Source organism: Gymnogyps californianus, chromosome 1 (assembly GCF_018139145.2).
Source record: "Gymnogyps californianus isolate 813 chromosome 1, ASM1813914v2, whole genome shotgun sequence".
Classification (NCBI taxonomy): Eukaryota; Metazoa; Chordata; class Aves; order Accipitriformes; family Cathartidae; genus Gymnogyps; species Gymnogyps californianus.
Window position 1 is genome coordinate 139,454,587 of NC_059471.1, and position 18,258 is coordinate 139,472,844.

General features: G+C 38.6%; 1 long non-coding RNA gene across 1 annotated transcript; it reads right to left on the reverse strand.

The window, feature by feature from the left end:
* Positions 1-221: 221 nt before the first annotated feature.
* On the reverse strand, positions 222-16,896 carry LOC127021620 (uncharacterized). The gene is made up of 4 exons (XR_007767245.1): positions 16,663-16,896; positions 14,576-14,610; positions 12,793-12,940; positions 222-1,000 (listed from the first exon to the last, which is right to left on the reverse strand). It is a non-coding gene; the product is annotated as an uncharacterized LOC127021620 (long non-coding RNA).
* Between the last annotated feature and the right edge of the window lie 1,362 nt (positions 16,897-18,258).

The window sequence follows — 18,258 nt, forward strand, 5'->3', positions numbered from 1 at the left end:
TAGTACACACAGAGACACTTAATCCAAAATGGTTGTAGATACAGAATTCACAGGGACACGATCTGTTTATGAGCTGAATATTAGTATCGTATCTATTTTATGTAGCCAACTTCAGTTTTACAGTTCAAGGTAATATTTCTCTTTAGCCCATTAAAGCTAAAATACATGGTACATAAGGTGCATCTTAGATTGATCTATCTAGCTTGGCTATCTAAAATATCACTGGAATCTTACACTGTAACAGAGTACATTGGCACTGGTAAATTTAAATCTCTCTTCTTGAAAAAAAAAAAATTTCTTAACATGAACGATATTGACACATTGTTATTATAAAATACAACATCGAGAGAATAATGAACCTACTGAAAGTATTCATGTATTTATCTGGACAGATAATACAGGCTTCTACATTCTTTATATCAGTTGCAGGTATAAATTATGAAAAAAGAACACCATCTTCAATTCAATACTTCATAGGATTTGTGTTCCATGAACTGTCTTCCTGGGAATCATTTGAGTTTTTTCTTCCCGTCTGTCACGTTATACTTACTAAAGTTGTCACAATTGCATTATTAAGTCTCTTACATTTTGAAGGGATGCCTAAATGTACATATTCAGCATTAACAGTATTCTGCTACTTTTCAGTTTTAGTAAACAAAATGTCACACACACATGTGATTCTGTATTTCCTTTGTCCAGAAAGATGTATTCCTACAGAGATACATTTAAGCATTCCACGATCTATACACACATATTCCACATTTGACAAAAATGACAGAATACACAGAAAGGATGTTAGCAAATTTGAAGGGACAACTGCCCCACTCCCAAATACAGACTATGAACAAGGCACGGCATTAGGTAGCATGCAGCAGCAGAAGTTCAAATTTGCTCCACTACCAGCAGCTGCAGTGGTGGAGTGACGGCTCTGGGACTCCAAAGCAGATGCAGCAGCAGCAAGGCCTCAACTCAGAGCATCGCGCTCTGGAAGGAACTGTTTCTGTTCGTATAGAAAGAAGAGACCTTTACGTTTCATTACCTTTACATTACATGGCATGTAAAACGGTTTTTAAAAAGAAAGGGTCATTTTGGTGTTGCCAGCAAACCAGAAGTTTATTGCAAAAAATCTTTTTTTATAATTTCCCATTTTGCTTTTTAAAAGATGAATCAGCATCTATGCAGATGAAATGTATGCCATAATTTAATAAAGGTTATTTTAATGAAGTTTATTACAACCTGACAAAACCAATACAAACACTCTTATAAGGAAAACATTCAAGGGAGTTTTTACTATGCTATCTACACTAATAAAAGTACAGTATGAATGATAACATTGGCATCACCGGGGGGGGGGGGGGGGGGGGGGGGGGGGGGGGGGGAGAATTGTGAAAAGCTGCTTCCAGACTTATTCAGTGAACTATGTTTTTCAGTTGTTTAAAAACACTTCCTTTTCAGAATACTGAAAATTCCCAGGGGATATCGGTGACTAATCCATGGAAATTTCAAGTTTAGAATTTAACCATTTTTTCCTAGGGCATAAGTGTGTTTTACCGGAGATTTTAGATGGATGATAAAAGCACTGAAATGTTAAAAGGTCAACTCTTAAATTTATATTTCCAGAAAATTTTATCAACAGAAATGTAATGCAATGAATTTTCTTGGTCCACCAAAAATTTCAAGAAAACTGCACAGTGTTTTTTCTAGTGCAAACAAGTAACTTAAGAAAATTGTGCGGGGAAGAAAAGACAGGCTTTCTGCCTCTTGGCAACAGGACAGTGAGACTTGGTTTGAAATAGAGAACTCTCCCTGACTCAATTAGAAATACATCTGCTTTTCAAAAACTTTTGAAGCCAAATACCAAAATCAAAGTTGTCATCTAAAGCCCATATTACTTCCATCATTTATTTGTAAGAAAATTAAACAATTCCCCCTTCCCCCAACAACCGCTTTAAGAAAATCACACACTTCATCTCTTCTGCTTGTGCATGCCCACACACATACATGTGTTCTGCATGCAATATGGTAGACCTATACACGAGATGATAAGTATGCGTACATATGCATTTATGGTCTCATGTTACAACAGCCCAGTATGAATACTATTAGAGTAAGACTGTAAATTAATATTCAGTTTACATAATACTGCTCAATAGAAATCACAATATTTTAATAATGCAGCCTAAAGATTACTAACACAGGGTTACATTTGAATTATAACAGGAAAATCATAGAAGACATGGCTCAGGACTAATTTTTTTTTCTAGTTATACAAATAAACATGTCATTTAAAAAATATTAATATATCTAAAATATAGCGTAAGAACTACACAAAAGAAGTTGATCATAACAGCACTACATCAGCAGTAATTTTATCCCTTCAACATGATCGTAACAACTCATCACTACATTCAGAGAACACATACAACTAAATAACTGCTCTGTGACTACCTGAATGTAAGACCTCGTTCCTGTACCAGATCTGAAACAAACAGGGAGACTGACAAAGATCAGGGATTTTGTCTAATAAAGCACTGCACACACAGACCAAAATGTTGTTCCAGCACTCAGCTGGCAGTGCTCTGAGTTTTCAGCACAGAGGGGAAAGCAAAACAGATACTTAAGATTCATTGTGGGGACCTGCAAAACACAATTTTGCTTTAATACTGTACTTAGACACACGCTCGTATAGCAAATGGGTATCCCATACATACAGAGGAAGATTTTTATAGGAATATCAGATTTACTGTATTATTGTTCAGCTTTTACTGGCCAGCTAATGGCCAAAACTTTAATCAGTCTAAGAAATTTATTGGAAATCTATTGGAAAAGGCTAATTTGTGCTGGAACTACTATGTTATTCCAGCTTTCGTCTTTGCTTTTCCCTAACAGAGAACGCCATTTTGAGGCTGTCATGCACTTTTCTTTCCAAAGTGGATAAGGCCAGTGGAAAACGTAAGGCTGGTATCCTCATACCGCAGAAAAATATAGCAACGCAGTTTCAGAGAAGTAGCATTTTTATTTTTACAGGTGCAACTGAAGTCTGTCTTGTATTTTCTGCTCATCCTAATATTAATTTAAAAACCAGACACACAGAGATGTATGATATGCAGCTATCTGTATCCATGTAGCGTTTTGAAACTTTCAATTGAATATTTGAATAAAAAGAAATATGTTAAAGAGGCAGAAGAAGAGATTTCACCAGAAGACAAATTGGGCAAATAAGCATTTACTTCAAATGAATTTTGCTGAGTTACACTGGGCCTAAATATATATCCGGCAGTTCAGTGTTTAGAGAAATGTTTATCTTCAAAAAGTAAAGAATAGTCTCAGTAATTTCCATAGTACATCTGAAGCCTGACCAAACTCATGTTCTACAAGACTATTTTTTAATTTTTCATTTTTTCTCTCTTTAGATAAACTGATATATTGCAAATCATTGTCCAAAGGATCAAGGAAATCAACGGGGTAATAAATATGGCTTAATATTAAAAGTGGAATAGACAGGTATACAACAGTTGCTTAACAGAGGTGGCTGTTAAATATGAATCGTTCTTAGTTCTCACTGCAAGGGTCACATTTTGATAAAGCAAATTTAGAAAAATAATACGGAAGTCCATATTTCTAATTTCAGTAACATCTTTGTCTAGGAAATGAGAAAAGTCTTAACCATCATTAAGCTTTACCAGGTACACTAGCTGGAGAAATCACTGCCAGAAATAGTAATGCTGAGGAATCAAGTTCACGCAGTAAAATAGAGTATTCTCTGCCCATTCTATTAACCCAAATTTTGCCAGGGATAAAGCTCTTTTTTAAACAGTAAAACAAAAAAAAGAAAAAGTCCTGAGAGGTTTGAGTTAGGAACACTCAAAGCAAAAAACTTCCAAAAAGCTCCACTCAATAAGGTTTCAGAAGATGCACTTCTACTGTGACATCTTAGATTATCATATTGCATGTTGAAATATTTAACACACACTGAGAAAAATTAGTTTTCCTTTCAAGCAGGCACTCACTATAGTTATTATAAGGTTCCAATATCTTTTTGAGAAAAAGAAATATTTTAAAATTTGAATATTGGCTGAATATTTTCTTAACTTTTTTTTTTTACTCTAAGCAGCTATCCACATTTAAAATTCTCCTACAGCTCATTACCTCCAAACAAAGCACAACTGTATCAATGCTTTAAGGCAAAAAAAAACCCCAAAATAAATGCAACTGACATTGCCTTGACTCTCTCTTTAGTCTTTAAAATCCTGCAGATAACAGAAAAGCAATACTAATACTGAAGAACACATGGTGAAAGGGGATGGATCTTGTGTTCTCATTAGTAAACATATTAATCATAACTAAGTAACACAAGTGAGGAATATATGTATGCTAACCTGACAATATTATTTTTATTGGGTAATGGGTATAGTAAATATACCTTTCCCCTCTGGCTTCCATTAAAATCTAAAGCTAGTGGACTTTGGGAATTTCAAGTAACAAATAAAGGACACAGAAGGGTTGGTTTCAGTATTGCTGCAGTCAGCGTCACTTGCTGCTCACGTACTAACTCTCCGCTGTTCACGTTTGGCTCAGCTTTGAATGCAACTTTTCATTAAAAGGGCATGATGTTTCAGTTGCTTGGCCACTTCTTTTGTTTAAAGAGCTTATTTTGCTGTATTACAGGATGCACTTTTAAATCTAAGAGTAGATTATTAGAAGTGTTTGTTTAAATAATACAACTTCAGGAAAACTAAGGGAAAGACATAACATTTTACTCAAAATGACTGGCATGCAAAGAAAAATTAAAATGAGGAAAGAGAAGGAAAGAGAAACAGAGAGAAAATTTTGCTGTCTTACACAAAAGAGAGTTACAGTATTCTATATTGGGCAAATCCGTATTACAGTACATAATCTGAAGGAGAAAAAAAAGGCTTGGAAGTCTGCAACAGTCAAAAAAAGTGGCATGCTCTCTTCTCCAGAGAGAAGAGTCTGGTACAGAAGGCAAATCTGTGTAGCAAATGCAGCAGCACTACCCCAGGCTCTCTATCCAACTCTGCCCAGCGCCTTGGAAAAGCCTCGGGAGAAGGATGCTCTGGGCAAGGCGGAGGCACTGGGGATCTCCTGCCCATGCACTCCTCCCAGCCCCTGGGCAGGATCGAGTCACTTCCAGCGTGGTTAAGCCTCCCGCTCCACAAGGCTGGACTGAACACGAGAGGTGCCCACAACTGTACAAAAGACACAGACTGACAAGCATCTATTGGATGGCTCACCGCTTATTACCAGAGCCGTCTAAAAGGAGTCAAGAGAAAGACAACTGCAAACAGCACAGCAGCTAGCACTTGCAGGATTGTACCCTAAACCAGCAGTAACATCAGGTGAACCCACCTGCACTCCATTATGCCAATACAGTAGAGTCTTCCAGGGATTCATAGTGGTATAAAACGTGAAAAAAAAAAACAGTGAGCCCAGACATACTCAAGTCTGAGAACTAAAATTTACTGTCATACACATTTTTACCTTGATCCTATCCACATCACCAGCCACAGAAGCCTCAAAGCTTACTATCATAGTATTACTTATTTTTGTGATGGCAACATTGTAAGCTCCCCCAAATACACACACATCCCTTGTGCTCAGTTTTAACCCTGCTGTGTTTTACACAACTTGGCTGTCATCAGCAATTAAGGGCTTTTTTTTTTTTGATAGAAGGAAGAAATGTGGAAAAGCATATTTTGACTAAGATATGTGTTTACAGTTTAATTATTTTATGATCTATCATTGTATTTCACAGATTTTACTGCTGAGCAAAGAACAGCATATAGATGAAAAATAATAAGCATCTTTCAGTGAAAGGTGATGGCTTTCTATATGCGAGTCTTACAGATAATTTATCTCAGCTTCCGTGTTTATATATGTTCCCTGGTCACAGCAACTAAAAATGAGATGCATCACATTCTGCCACCAGTTACTTTTGAAGCCAAAAAGAAAAAAAAAAAAAAAAAAAAAATCAGCATTTTTGCATAAAATTAGTGATAAATATGAGGAAGTGCTAGTTCACTTTGGCTTAGTACCCCATGCTTACCATGCTCGGCTTCACAGGGCTCTGCGTGTGTGTGTGTATTTACTTGGTGCAACACAAAGAAAGTGTTATGAAAAAGGTGATGAATACAATCTGCTGGGACACAGCATCACGTTTCCTTACAGGCTGAGAAACAATGCGTATTTTGAGACCTCAGAGGCCCAAGTTTAATGCTGCGATTGCCATGCGGTTTCTCTCTTTCTTTTAAGAGAAAAATTCTCTAATTTTCACTACTCCGATGCTTCTTCATTTGGAAGAGTCGGCGGGGGGGAGGGGGGGGCAGGAGTTTAAAGGCTGAAAACAGAAGTTGAATTACTGGCAGCATGGGGGTAAGACCCAAGCAATATATTTAGTTCAACAAGGGATTAAGTGCCACAGCCATCGGTAAGTAAAGAGCTAATACGTCCTCTTTGAAATAGTTTGACTTTTACTCTGGCTGTGACTGCCACACACTCTGAGGTTCGGGTGAGACAAACCTGATACTCTGCCATTCTCTGCCAGCACGTGCCTAAATTAGTTCTCCATTTTGTGGTGGCCCTCTGAGAGCAATTCCCATTGAGAAGTGAACAAAGGCCGCGACCCCGGGGTCAGAGTGTAATGCAGGAAGCATGACCTCCCCTTTGTTCAGAACAGCACTGTTTACTCTGCCTAAGTAAAGATCACCAATACATTAACTAAAGAGGATTAAAAAGGTCATATCCCTAGGGATGGAGCTCACACAAGTGGCAACTCTCTTCAGTCACTAAATCATTTGACTTCCCCCCTACCCCCCCCCCCTTCAAAACAGAGATACCTTAAGCTGCCAAGGCTCAATGGCGCATTAATTCCAGAGCACAAGTACGTACCAACTTCATGTGGTCTTCTTCCAAAACCAGGTTAATTTCTACACAGCTAGCCAGTTGTTTTGAAGTTATTTTTAAAGTTATAAAAATATTTTCAATGAAAACGATCACCTCAGTACAATTTTTTTTCTTTATCTCCTTTTGAAAAGTTTTGACTTGATTTATAAAATTGTTTGGGTCTTAAAATGGTTATTCAAAAGTGTAATCTTTTGTAGCTATTATAAATGTGAATCTTAAAATATCCTGTAGTATGTGGATAGGCATAAAAGTTGCCTGTTGCTGTAGACAACTGCTGACTCCAAGATGGTTCACTTGCAAAAAAGAAACCAAGGAAAATAAAGTGAAAATATGCTGCCTATGAGAATTCACGTATGCCGATAGCTAGGCTTAATCAGGCTAAATAAGCACTTCTTTTGTCTGTTAAGCTTTCTGTTATCAACTTTTTTATAACATCTTAGAACATCATTATTAATATGAAATATATTAACAGAAGCACCTCTTGAAAACAGCTAAATTAATGCTGCATTGGTAACGTATGCGAGGCAACGTGGCCCATTAGACAGCACGCTGGACTGTCTCCTTTCCATTCTCACCTCTAATCTGCTGGCCTGCTGGATGATCCCAACTTTTGCTTTGTGCCTTTGTTTCCTCATCTGTGGTCATATCGCTTACTGGGATGCAGATGTTACCATCAGTTACTCGGCCAGGATGGGAGAAAAAGAGCATGTGGAAGGGAGTGGTCTAGACTAAGATATTTTCCCCTCTCTACCCTCAGGCAGAAGCACTTCTGATGAAGCTGAACATTGCTAGAGGTTCCAGAAGAAAATAATAGGAATAAGGCCAGGCAGGGGGTCCAAGCTGATCAAAGTCTTTGGCGCAGGGAGCTCAGCACCACAGACAAAACCCACAGGGACTAAATGCAGTTGAAATCAGCACTAGATCACCCACCATGCCAGCTGACTTTGAAAGGAGGACCAGGAGTGCCAGACTCCAAAAAACAAGGTCCTAGAGCAGCACAATACAGGAGCTCACTGCATGGACTATATTGGGGGGGGTGGGGGGGGGTGGGGGTGTAGAGGGTGTCCTTCAATTCTCAGATACTTTGTGCAAAATAGCTATTTTTGAATCCACAACAATACATGCAGCTTTCTAGTCTCTAGCAACATGAATTAATGCATAAAGTGTGGCAAGGTGGGGTCTCATTATATCCAGCCTGCATTCACACTGGTACGCTCTGCCCCTTCCCGTCTCTTCTGCTAGCCCTGCATCCTCAAGCATCATGCAGGACGAGGAAGGAAGATTCTTTGCACTCTTCTTCAAGACATTCGAGAAGTCACTTTCCTCTGTTTGCAGGCTTCTTCATAGCAGGAAACCATGCATTTCAAATGTTTTTAAAAGGATCTCAACAGATAAATGAAATCAAGAATCCAATAAAAATAACATTACGTTTGCCTTATTACATTCTCTCTGTTTGCGAAAAGAATCACTTCCTTCTTCACCACTGCTGTTCCTTGCTCCTGTGGTTTCTGATCTTTCTTCACCCCAGTAGGAAGAGAGGGAAACTTACTGTCATCAGGAAAACCAAAAGGAGAAAGCCTTCCTAGCATACACGTCCCACTGGGGAGCACAGGGTTTAGCCCAGATGGCTCACAACAGATTCCAACATGGCCAAGCGTAAAGAAGAAACTTCCAAACCATGTGTTTGCACCATGATGGGCGGTATTCCCACTGCAGGTGGGTGAAAGACTGGCACTCAGTTTAACTCTTCCACATTGTCTCACCTGTCCACTTCTGTGCCTGGAACAATCGAACCTAATAATACTGTTTCCAGTGATTGCTGTTCCTCGAAATCTAATATAAAATATAGGGCTTTTTATTATATACCAGGAGTCAAAGAAAGAACAGTGGAGTCAGAAAGCCTTGACAGACAACAAGTTTAAAAAAGCCCGTGTCCAGAGCAAAACAAGCACCTAGTGAAAAACAAAAATATACAGCAGGTATTTAAAATAAGCTACCTGGAAACACAGTACCATATCGTCACATTGTATGTTTATCAGATCTTCCCATTGACTTCAATGGGAACACTCTGCTTTTATACATGAAAGGTTATGCAGGCATAGCATATCCATCAGAAAAAAAGAGTAACAAAAATCTCTAGACACAGAAGTAGGTGGACAAGGGCAATCTGAGTACTGAGAAAAGCTTTGTAATAGGTTGAGGCAAAGAGGTACCTTTTCTGAAAAACAAAAGCCCTGAACTGAAACAACTAGACCAAAGAATATACCTAGAAAATAATATTTAAAAATGGAGATTAGGAGCATAAGGACTGAGCCAAAGACATAAGGACAATTTATTGACATACATTAGAAGCAGGAAGACTGCACAACAGTTGTCTGGCAAGTCTGAAAAAGTACTGAGAAACAAAGGGAGTGAATAAAGAGGAGGAAAAACATTGCAGAAAAGATAACGGCTGATGATGACCTTGAGATACTTAGTCATGCAAAAGAGTAAACTCACCCTTTCTCACCGTGTATGACCATATTAGCATTTCTTGTTAGCTGGGTTCCTGATCTGGGGTATTTAAAAAAAAAAAAAAAAAAAAAAAAAAGTTGTACACCCACTACTTCTTCCAGTGGAAGCTCAAGATTATACCTCCTGATCTTTCATTTTCCAGTTCTCTTTCACCTTCATACCAGCCACCAGCACTCTCCCTCCAAGATGGGAAGTGAAAACCACACTCTAGAAAGCTATGGAATAAGATGTCCCTTCTCTTGAACAGGAAAACAGAGGAAACATGACTTTGTGACACAAAATTCTTGCACAGTCCATTTTTTTGGGGGGGTGGAGCAATATTGACCCTACCTCATATTCCTGGATACACCTCTATCTCCTGATGCCCAGAAATCCAGACAGACCCAAAGGTACCTTTTAGCTTAAAAAGAAGTTATCAGGTTTAATACAGGTGGAAAAATCTATGATATTCAAGTGATCAAATTGTCTCCTCTGGTCCCTCCAGACAGCAAATCCCATTAATCAATTTTTTTGCAAGTAAAGGGTGAAAGAGCAGCAGATACCAAAACAGAAAGTGCTGAAATAACTGGATAAATTAAAAGGCAAGCCATTCTGAGGACTAGATACACATGCAGGAGTTGTGAAGCAGCTCAAGGTTGGAGGCAGGGTTTCCAACAAAAATAGGCACTCTCCTATCAGGAATGAAAGGGTAGCACTCCTTAAAAATAGCCACAAATGATGATCCAGATTACATGCCAATGAATTCTAGCATTTAGTAAACTGTCTGAAGGCTACTTTAAAAGATTATAACTTTAATGCCTAAGCAGAGATTACATAATGGAGAGAAAAACAACATTGCTAACATAATGAAAAATATGTCTTTTTTAACTTGGAGTGCATCCACAGAAGAAATTATTATTTATTTGGCCTTTCAAAAGGGCTTTGATAATGTGACTCATAAAGACCATAAAGAAAACAGAGTAATCATGACTGAAAGTTGGAGTCATGATTAAAAATGAGCTAAGCAGCCAAAAGTAAAATGTAGGAATAAAAAGACATTTTAAGAAGAAAAAGGTTAATAGCTGTTGCATGCAGAGGCCATGCTGGTATCAATTTTTAACTTCAGTTAGTGGTCTGGAAAGATCAGCTGTAAAACAGAGTGGCAAAACTGACAAGTGAGAGGAGTGTATTTGGGTTACTGAAGGGTTTAACGAAGTTTGAGTGAATGTGAAACACGGTAAATTTTTTTTTTATAATTGCTAAGGAAATCATATTGCAACATTCTTGGGAGGAGGAAAAGACCTGAGTGCCATCATAACAAGCCAACAAAAGCTTTCACGTATATGCAGCAATGTCAAATAAGCCAAGTTTTACGATGCATGCAAAAAAGCACAGAATACTGTGTTGAAAACATTACCCTTCTAATATATACCTGCCAGGGAAATACCTTCACGGAGAATGCTATCTACAGTTCTTTTTACCTTACCTCATTACAGCTACAGAAGTAACAGGAGTGCAGGGGCAGGTGACTAAAATTATTTGACTTACAAAAAGACTGCCATATATGAAGACATAAAGTGATTAAACTATTTATGTTAGTGAGCACATGAGCAACAGGGAACACAACAGAGATACGTACGTTGAAAGTCAGGAATTGTAGTCTGACTTTCTCACCTACTTCTAGCCTTGAATGGGAGATTATTCAGTTAAATTAAATAAGCAGTAAATTCAAACTATGGGAATACGTTATTTTACAAAGTGCAGGCTGAGCATGTGAAAATCAGCACCACGGTCCGTCATTAAGGGACATCAGTGGGAGTCTGAAAAAATACGGTTCTATTCATAGCCTACAAAAATATAGTGTTAAATGGGGCTGTTTGCTGGAAAGACCATAAAGACCTTTGCGCAAAGCCATGATAAAGCCATTGGCCAACGGATCTAGCTGGCCCGCTTTCTGGCAAGGACAGGGTATTCCAAAAGGATCAAATGTTGGTCGTCTTCGCCCTCCGTTCTCTTACCAATCAACCCTTTGTACAAACTGTCAGGGTAGACTTAGCATTAATTAGACTGTGGATCTGATCCAATGCAGTAATTTCTACTTTTGTTTCCTATGGCCAAAAGCAATGGCAAAAAAATAGACAAGTTCACTTTAACTACAGCGAAATCATTCATCCTCTAAGCTAGCTACTGTGCCTGATACAATGCTATCAATGCATCGCTCAAACTTCACAAAAATACTTAAAAACATGTATGTTTACTTTGCCACCTGCTCTTCCCCTCCCCGCAAATAATTAGCAAGAACCTAAATTATAAGACATTGTTTTACCATACAAATGTGTTTCCTTGTTTATTTTATTATCTTTTTCCCCATCCACACCTCATTATTTGCAAAAACCATTTAATAATTATAAGAGATTCCAAGATGTGTGTCAGATCCTGGGATATTGCACTCGTATGGTGGTTTGCTACACTTAGCCTTCAGTCTTGTGGCTAACAATTCACCCAGACTGTGATAATACCTCACCACAACCCACACATTGCTGCTCTTCAAAGGAGAACAAGGATACATAATTAAGAGATGATGAGCTCAAATATAAGAGAGGAGATGAGGGAGCAGATTCTGTAACCACACCTGTGAGTGGTTATACTACTGAAGAAGTTTCTTCAGCTCCATCTTCACTCATGGTATCAGTAAAAGTCACACATTTTCAAATTACATTTGCTGCAGCAACATTTGCAGCAGCAGAGGAATAAAATGAGTGATAAAACCATGCCACTGCAGAAAAATAGCTTTAACATCAATTACACAGAATTAAGATTGCAAATAAGCATTATTATCAAATAGCCCTTGTAACAAGCGTGGACTATGTCTTTAAAAAAAAAAAATATATATAGTTTTACTGGAAATACTGTCAAAATCTCATCCCACAAGAATTGTCACCTGAAAATATTCTCAAAGTCTCATTCCAAGCTTTTGCGATCCTGTAATTGCCATAATAATATAAAGGACTATAGACAAAAATATCTGTGTGTATATGTGTCAGTTCAGGGGCTAATGGTGCAGCATACTGAATGGAAATAAAAATTAAGTGGGTACAGATACATTCTAGAGTTTACAGGATCAGTCCCTTGTTAGATATTCAGAATAAACAAAACATCAAACTGCTTTCCTTATTACTCTATAAAGTTGGAACTAGTTTTTGTCACGATTAATGAAAGAGTTGAGAAATCTGGGGCAAAACAAGATGCAAATAAAGCTACCAAACTCAAGTGAGGACAACTGATCATCCTTCAGAAATATGCATCAAGAAATAATAGGATTACATGCCTACTTGATTTCTGCTTAAGAAAAAAAAAAAAGTATTTTTGTTTTACCTAGAAGAAGTCTTTGTTTTGTCACGATGAAGGACCACATCTCCACAAGCTAGGGCCCATTTGCAGGGCCAGATCCTCTAAGCAGCAGCCACACCCTCCTCTTCCTCATTTTTTTCCACTGACCATGAAACACTTTCTAAACCAGGCCCTGGGAAAAAAAACCAAAACCAAACATTTTTAATGGACACCAGATACCACATTGCTGATTTAATTAGGCAGATTAGAAACAAATAAATATATTTGCACACATATATTTGTATTTTCTGTTTCATTTCAAACAAATTCGGTAGGCCTGATTTGGCTCTCTATTCAAATCACAGGAAACATAATTAAAAAGTGTTCTATGTTCAGAATCAAGCCCTCTATCTACTTTTAGAATTTAGTATAACATGTTTTCCATTGGTACTGGAAAAATTCACAAATCAGAGGCTTTTCAGAGTATGTTCAGACAAGATGTACTGTATATTTTGTAATAGTAATAGACGCCAACACAAGACAAGCTTAGAAAGATGTTCCAGAGGTTCTCTCTTCAGTCTGTGGTGTTCTGTGGATTTGAAAGTCAGGCAGATCTGTTTAGTTCTGACTTCATTTAAAAAAAAAAAAAAAAAAAAAAAAAAGTATTTGCGTAAAACTTTCCCGGCTTATGTATCACTCATAATCTCACCCAGATTATCAAATTATTTGGATCACGGTATCTTTAGCACAGTTAATAATGATACTGCATAGCGAGTATCACCCAACATGCCCTTACTCTTACTATATTTCATACAATTTATTTTATCAATAATTTGGCAGTACATAGAACTATATGGAAATTGATTGTTACTATAAACTGTTTTGCATATTGTATCATCTGCTGGCTTTAATTCATTATTTAAATGACACTAATTATACTATGTTTCATATTCTATTTAACCAGAGAATATTGAATATGAATACAAAGTGATAAAAACAACTTTTTCCAGTATCTCAAAAAACACCCACTTATTTTCAAATAACCAGCTCCAGCATTCAACAACAAAGCAAAAATACAGTATCTAGGGTTCAGCAACTTAAGCTCAATTTTTTGCAAACAACTGCACAAAGATATTATTGTTCAGCTATCATTAGGAGTGTGAAATTAATATTAAAATAAGCTGCTTATTTAAATTTAGAACTAAATATGTAACCTGAATCCACAGCTTCATGCTATTGCGTTTGCTGAAAGAGCAAACTGATATTAGAATAAAAATGTTAAGGTTATACTGAGATGTGTTAGGGGATGACAACATATATTACACGTAATATATCAAACAATGCCAAATCCAAAATAATTTTGTAATCCCAGCACCTACTACATATTTATTCATATACGATTCCATACCCACAGAAAAACACTCTTATAAACAAGTGATACACTTTCACTATTAGTAGAAGTGTTCATAGTTTCATATAGTCCTACATCCTAATAGGTTTCCAATATACAATTTTGAAATCTCAAAGCCTGCATAATGCTGTATTTTGCACATATAGTAAAATAAAATTAACTTGCAGTATAACATCAATACTATAGTATTGGTAGACATGTTTATTCACGCAGAAATCTTTTTTCTCTAAACTGCAGAATATTAGGTGATACGTGTACTTCTCATCATACTGGAGTGCTCTGATACACAACACTGACTTTTAAATCCAGATACATAGTAGGGGAAAACGTTAGCACATCAGTATTTTACTGGTCTATAAAGATTCACCCTGCAAAGCCCTCCCATCCTCATATTCTGTATCAGAAAAGCACACTTACTCCAGACTGTTTGCATTCGTATTTACGAAGGTGCTCTGCAAGAAAGGGAGCAAACAGAAATCCAAGGGTTAACAGAAGAAAAACAACAAAACAAAACAACAAACCACAACAGCAAAATCCCCAGCCATACTGAGGACCTTGCAAGAAAAGGAAAATGTTCAGCAGATAACAGCCCAACAAAAAGCGAACAGAGAATATAGTGTCTCAATATTGCCTGGATACCAGCTTGGGATTTAGGCAGCCTTGGATTACAAGGACTATTCCCCCAAAAGTCTAGCCCACAGCTCCTGCACTGTTTTCTACCAATACCACATCCAAACTGTGACTAAACACCTCATTATGCTTCTTTGGCACTATCTGAAGCAAACATATTGTACAATTTTATGTGGCACCTAAAAGTGGAAGAAAAAAAAGTGGCTATTTTTTCTACCGAATGGTAATGAAATGACAAACGGCAAGTTCTGTGCAAAAGCTTGCTTGATCAGTAATGTTTTCTCCCCCCTTTTCTTTCTGTGGTAGGCAACAGGTGACAAAATACAGCCCCCAATCTTCAGCTTTAAAAATAAGAAGATTTACTTAGTCTACAAGACATCTATAATATAGTCTTTTAAAAAAAAAAAAAAGATTGAAATTGAATGAAGAGGTTTAACTGGGCCTCTACATTGGCTTCAGAAAGTAAATGCCTTTCTTAACATTCATTTGTAGATGTTTCATTTAAAGAAAATACAGCCCTCCCAGTTACAAATAATAACCAGTGGCTTTAGGTAACAATCTAGTATTGACAGATCTTAAAAGAGAAAACCCAAACTGCATTTTCAAAGGAACTGCATGCCTTAAATACTTCACTACAATTTCTTTTTCCAATAACTTGCTAATTGATCTTAAATACATAGATGAATTATGAGGCAATAACCTCCAATTTTCTTAGCTCTTACTCCAGACAAACGTTATACTCTGATTTATGAATATTTGAAATATTTAATTTGCTGTTCATGGCACTTAAACAGTTAATCTAATTTATGAGAAATAAGAATACCACATTAAAGATTCCTTCTATTTTCTCCTTTAAGCTTCATCACTTCAAAAGCATTTTTCCCATCTATTATTACTTAGAAATATTCTTCCTTTGTGCACTGGACATATTACTATAGTTCAGGAGGCTGTTACCAGTGACACGATTCCTTTGCCAATCTCCATGCTACTCATTAAATAATTTTACTCCCATACATACATATGCAGCTGGTCAAATGCAAGAAATGACTTTGCTGCATTTAGCTACATCTCGTGCACTTCCACAGCAAGCCTTGAAAAAAAGTCACAAGGCTACAAAAACTATCAGCTTCTACCACTGTCCATTTCTTGAGTCTTATATTGCTCACACAACATTTCTAAAGCAGTGGTATGCTGTACTGTAGCAGTACACCTGTGTCCCTTTTAGCAAAAAACCCCATCACAATAGGCTAAAAACGTTTCAATTCTGTTAATACTCATTTCTCAATTTGCAATTAAAAAACATCTGTCTTTAAAGACACTATTTCCTGAAATATTTAAATGCTTACAAAATAGCTTTCTATTTCGAAAGCTTTGCAATTTCTTCCCTTTACAAAAATACAGCTTTGCAGCACCAGTGAAGCGTACTCGGTACAGCAGATGGTTAAAATTCTGCATCATTTTTAATAGCCTTAAGAGAAAGCACTGCCTTTTTTCGGGGGAGGGCGGGGGGGGGGGGGTGTAGAGGAGAGGAGAGAAAAAAAGCTGAGAACAGCAATTTGCAGCCCTTTTTTTTTTCCTTGACAGCAGCTAGCCACGCCTCAGTCTGGCCCTTCCTCCAACCTCTGCTAACCTAAAAACCAGCGCCAACCTGGCAGCAGGCCATATATTCAAAAGTAAACATTATTCTCCTGCCATTTTTCAGTGGTGTTTATCATATCCTGATCTTCTCGCCCCCCCGCCCCCCCCCCCCCGCGCTGTAGCTGAAATCCCTGTCTTTGCCCCGGTTTGTTTCGCTTTGCAACTACATCAAGACATCAAAGTCACGCTCTTATCTAACATGGCAAACTCGCAAAAACGCGTTAGAGGGATTTTACCTTCACCCAGTGAAGCAGCAGGCTATTTTGGAGCGGGAAAACCAAAGTCAGACGTATCTTTACGTATTGCTGTCCCACAGAACTGGATGGTACGTTCTTCTCCATCACTACACGAACAGGCTCTTCCTGATACAATGCATACGCTTCTTTCAAAGCCTGTAGCTGCCGTTAGAAACCTGGCTTTTGCTTCCACAGCTTTTCCATTTTCTTATTTAATTGCTACAGGAACATCTTAAAAAATAAATCAATCTATAAGTAGCCGTGAGGACGCACATACAGCACTGCACCTGACTCTTTGTTATCCTTCACCATTCATTCCCTTTCCCTGTCCCTTCCGCTCCTCGCTTCCTCCTCCCACCTTGGACTGCTCCTCATTTATAAAGGCTCTAAAAAAAACCGAGACTAATTAAACTAGTTGCCCGTCACTGTTTTTTACCTAGTCGTACACTGCATTGAATGGATAGTTGACATACCGGCAGAAAAAGGAAAGGAGATAAAAAAAAAAAGGAGGGGGCTTAAAAATAAATAAATAAATAAAGAGAAAGGGATGCTGCCGCTTGAATCCTCCGAGCCATCCCCTCCGGCTGGGTGCTGGGGAGGAGAGGAGACGAGAGCCGAGCCGCTCCGCTCCGCTCCGTCCCGCCACGGGCCGGGGAGCGGAGACTAAACATCGGCCATGTTGTCCACGCCGCCCGCCACCTCCTGCCCCGTCTTATCGGGTGAAGGAGCTGGCAGCGTGCCAAGCCGCCTGTCGCAAGGCGGGTGTCAGGCGAGGGCAGAGTTTATTGTTCGGCGCTGTTATTTGTATCTCGGGGGAGGAGGGGCGCTTCCCGCCCCCGGCCCATCAGCCGCCCGGTCCAGCGGGGGGGCAGCGGCTGAGCAGCGGCCGCACGGGAGCAGGTAGCGTAGGCTCGGGGACTTCGCCCCTCACGCCCGCCGCCTCCTCCTCTCCCCCCCCCCCCCCCCGCCCGCCCCGCTTTTTCTCTTTAGGCACTGTAAAGTACAAATAACGTGGAGTGATTTAGTCAAAACAGTCATGTGCAAGTAGCCTGGCAAACAAAAGCCTTTATTTATTTATTTAGCTTGCGCATAGATAAGGAGGAGCCTTTGTGCACATAAATTTCACACACATCAGAAAGGAGATGCCATGCTGCTTTCCGCGGGCTGACACAGCTTGTCTTGAAACGCCACAGGACAGCCTGGAGGCTCATTAATAATTGCGAATGGCTCGCCATTTCCATATTTAAATTGTGAAGCAGCGTATGATTAATTAAGAAGAAAAAAAAGGCGAAAGAGGAAAGGCCTGCGCTCGCTGTCCAAGCTGACTCGCCTGACTCGCTTTAACTCCTTCTTTCCCACGCGCTTCGGGGTCCGCCTGGGGCTCGCAGGATGCCTCCCCCCGGCTGGTGCCTGGGAACTCGGAGGGAATATTAATTCTGCTATTTTTGTGTAGTTAGGCAACCACGTGAGTCCTTTTGCAAGGCTCTGAATAGCCACGAAGTAATGAAGAGAATTTGCTGCAATCCACTCATCATTAGCTTTTCATTTGGAAAAAAAAAAATTGCTTATAGATTTTAGCGTGATTGTAAATTAATG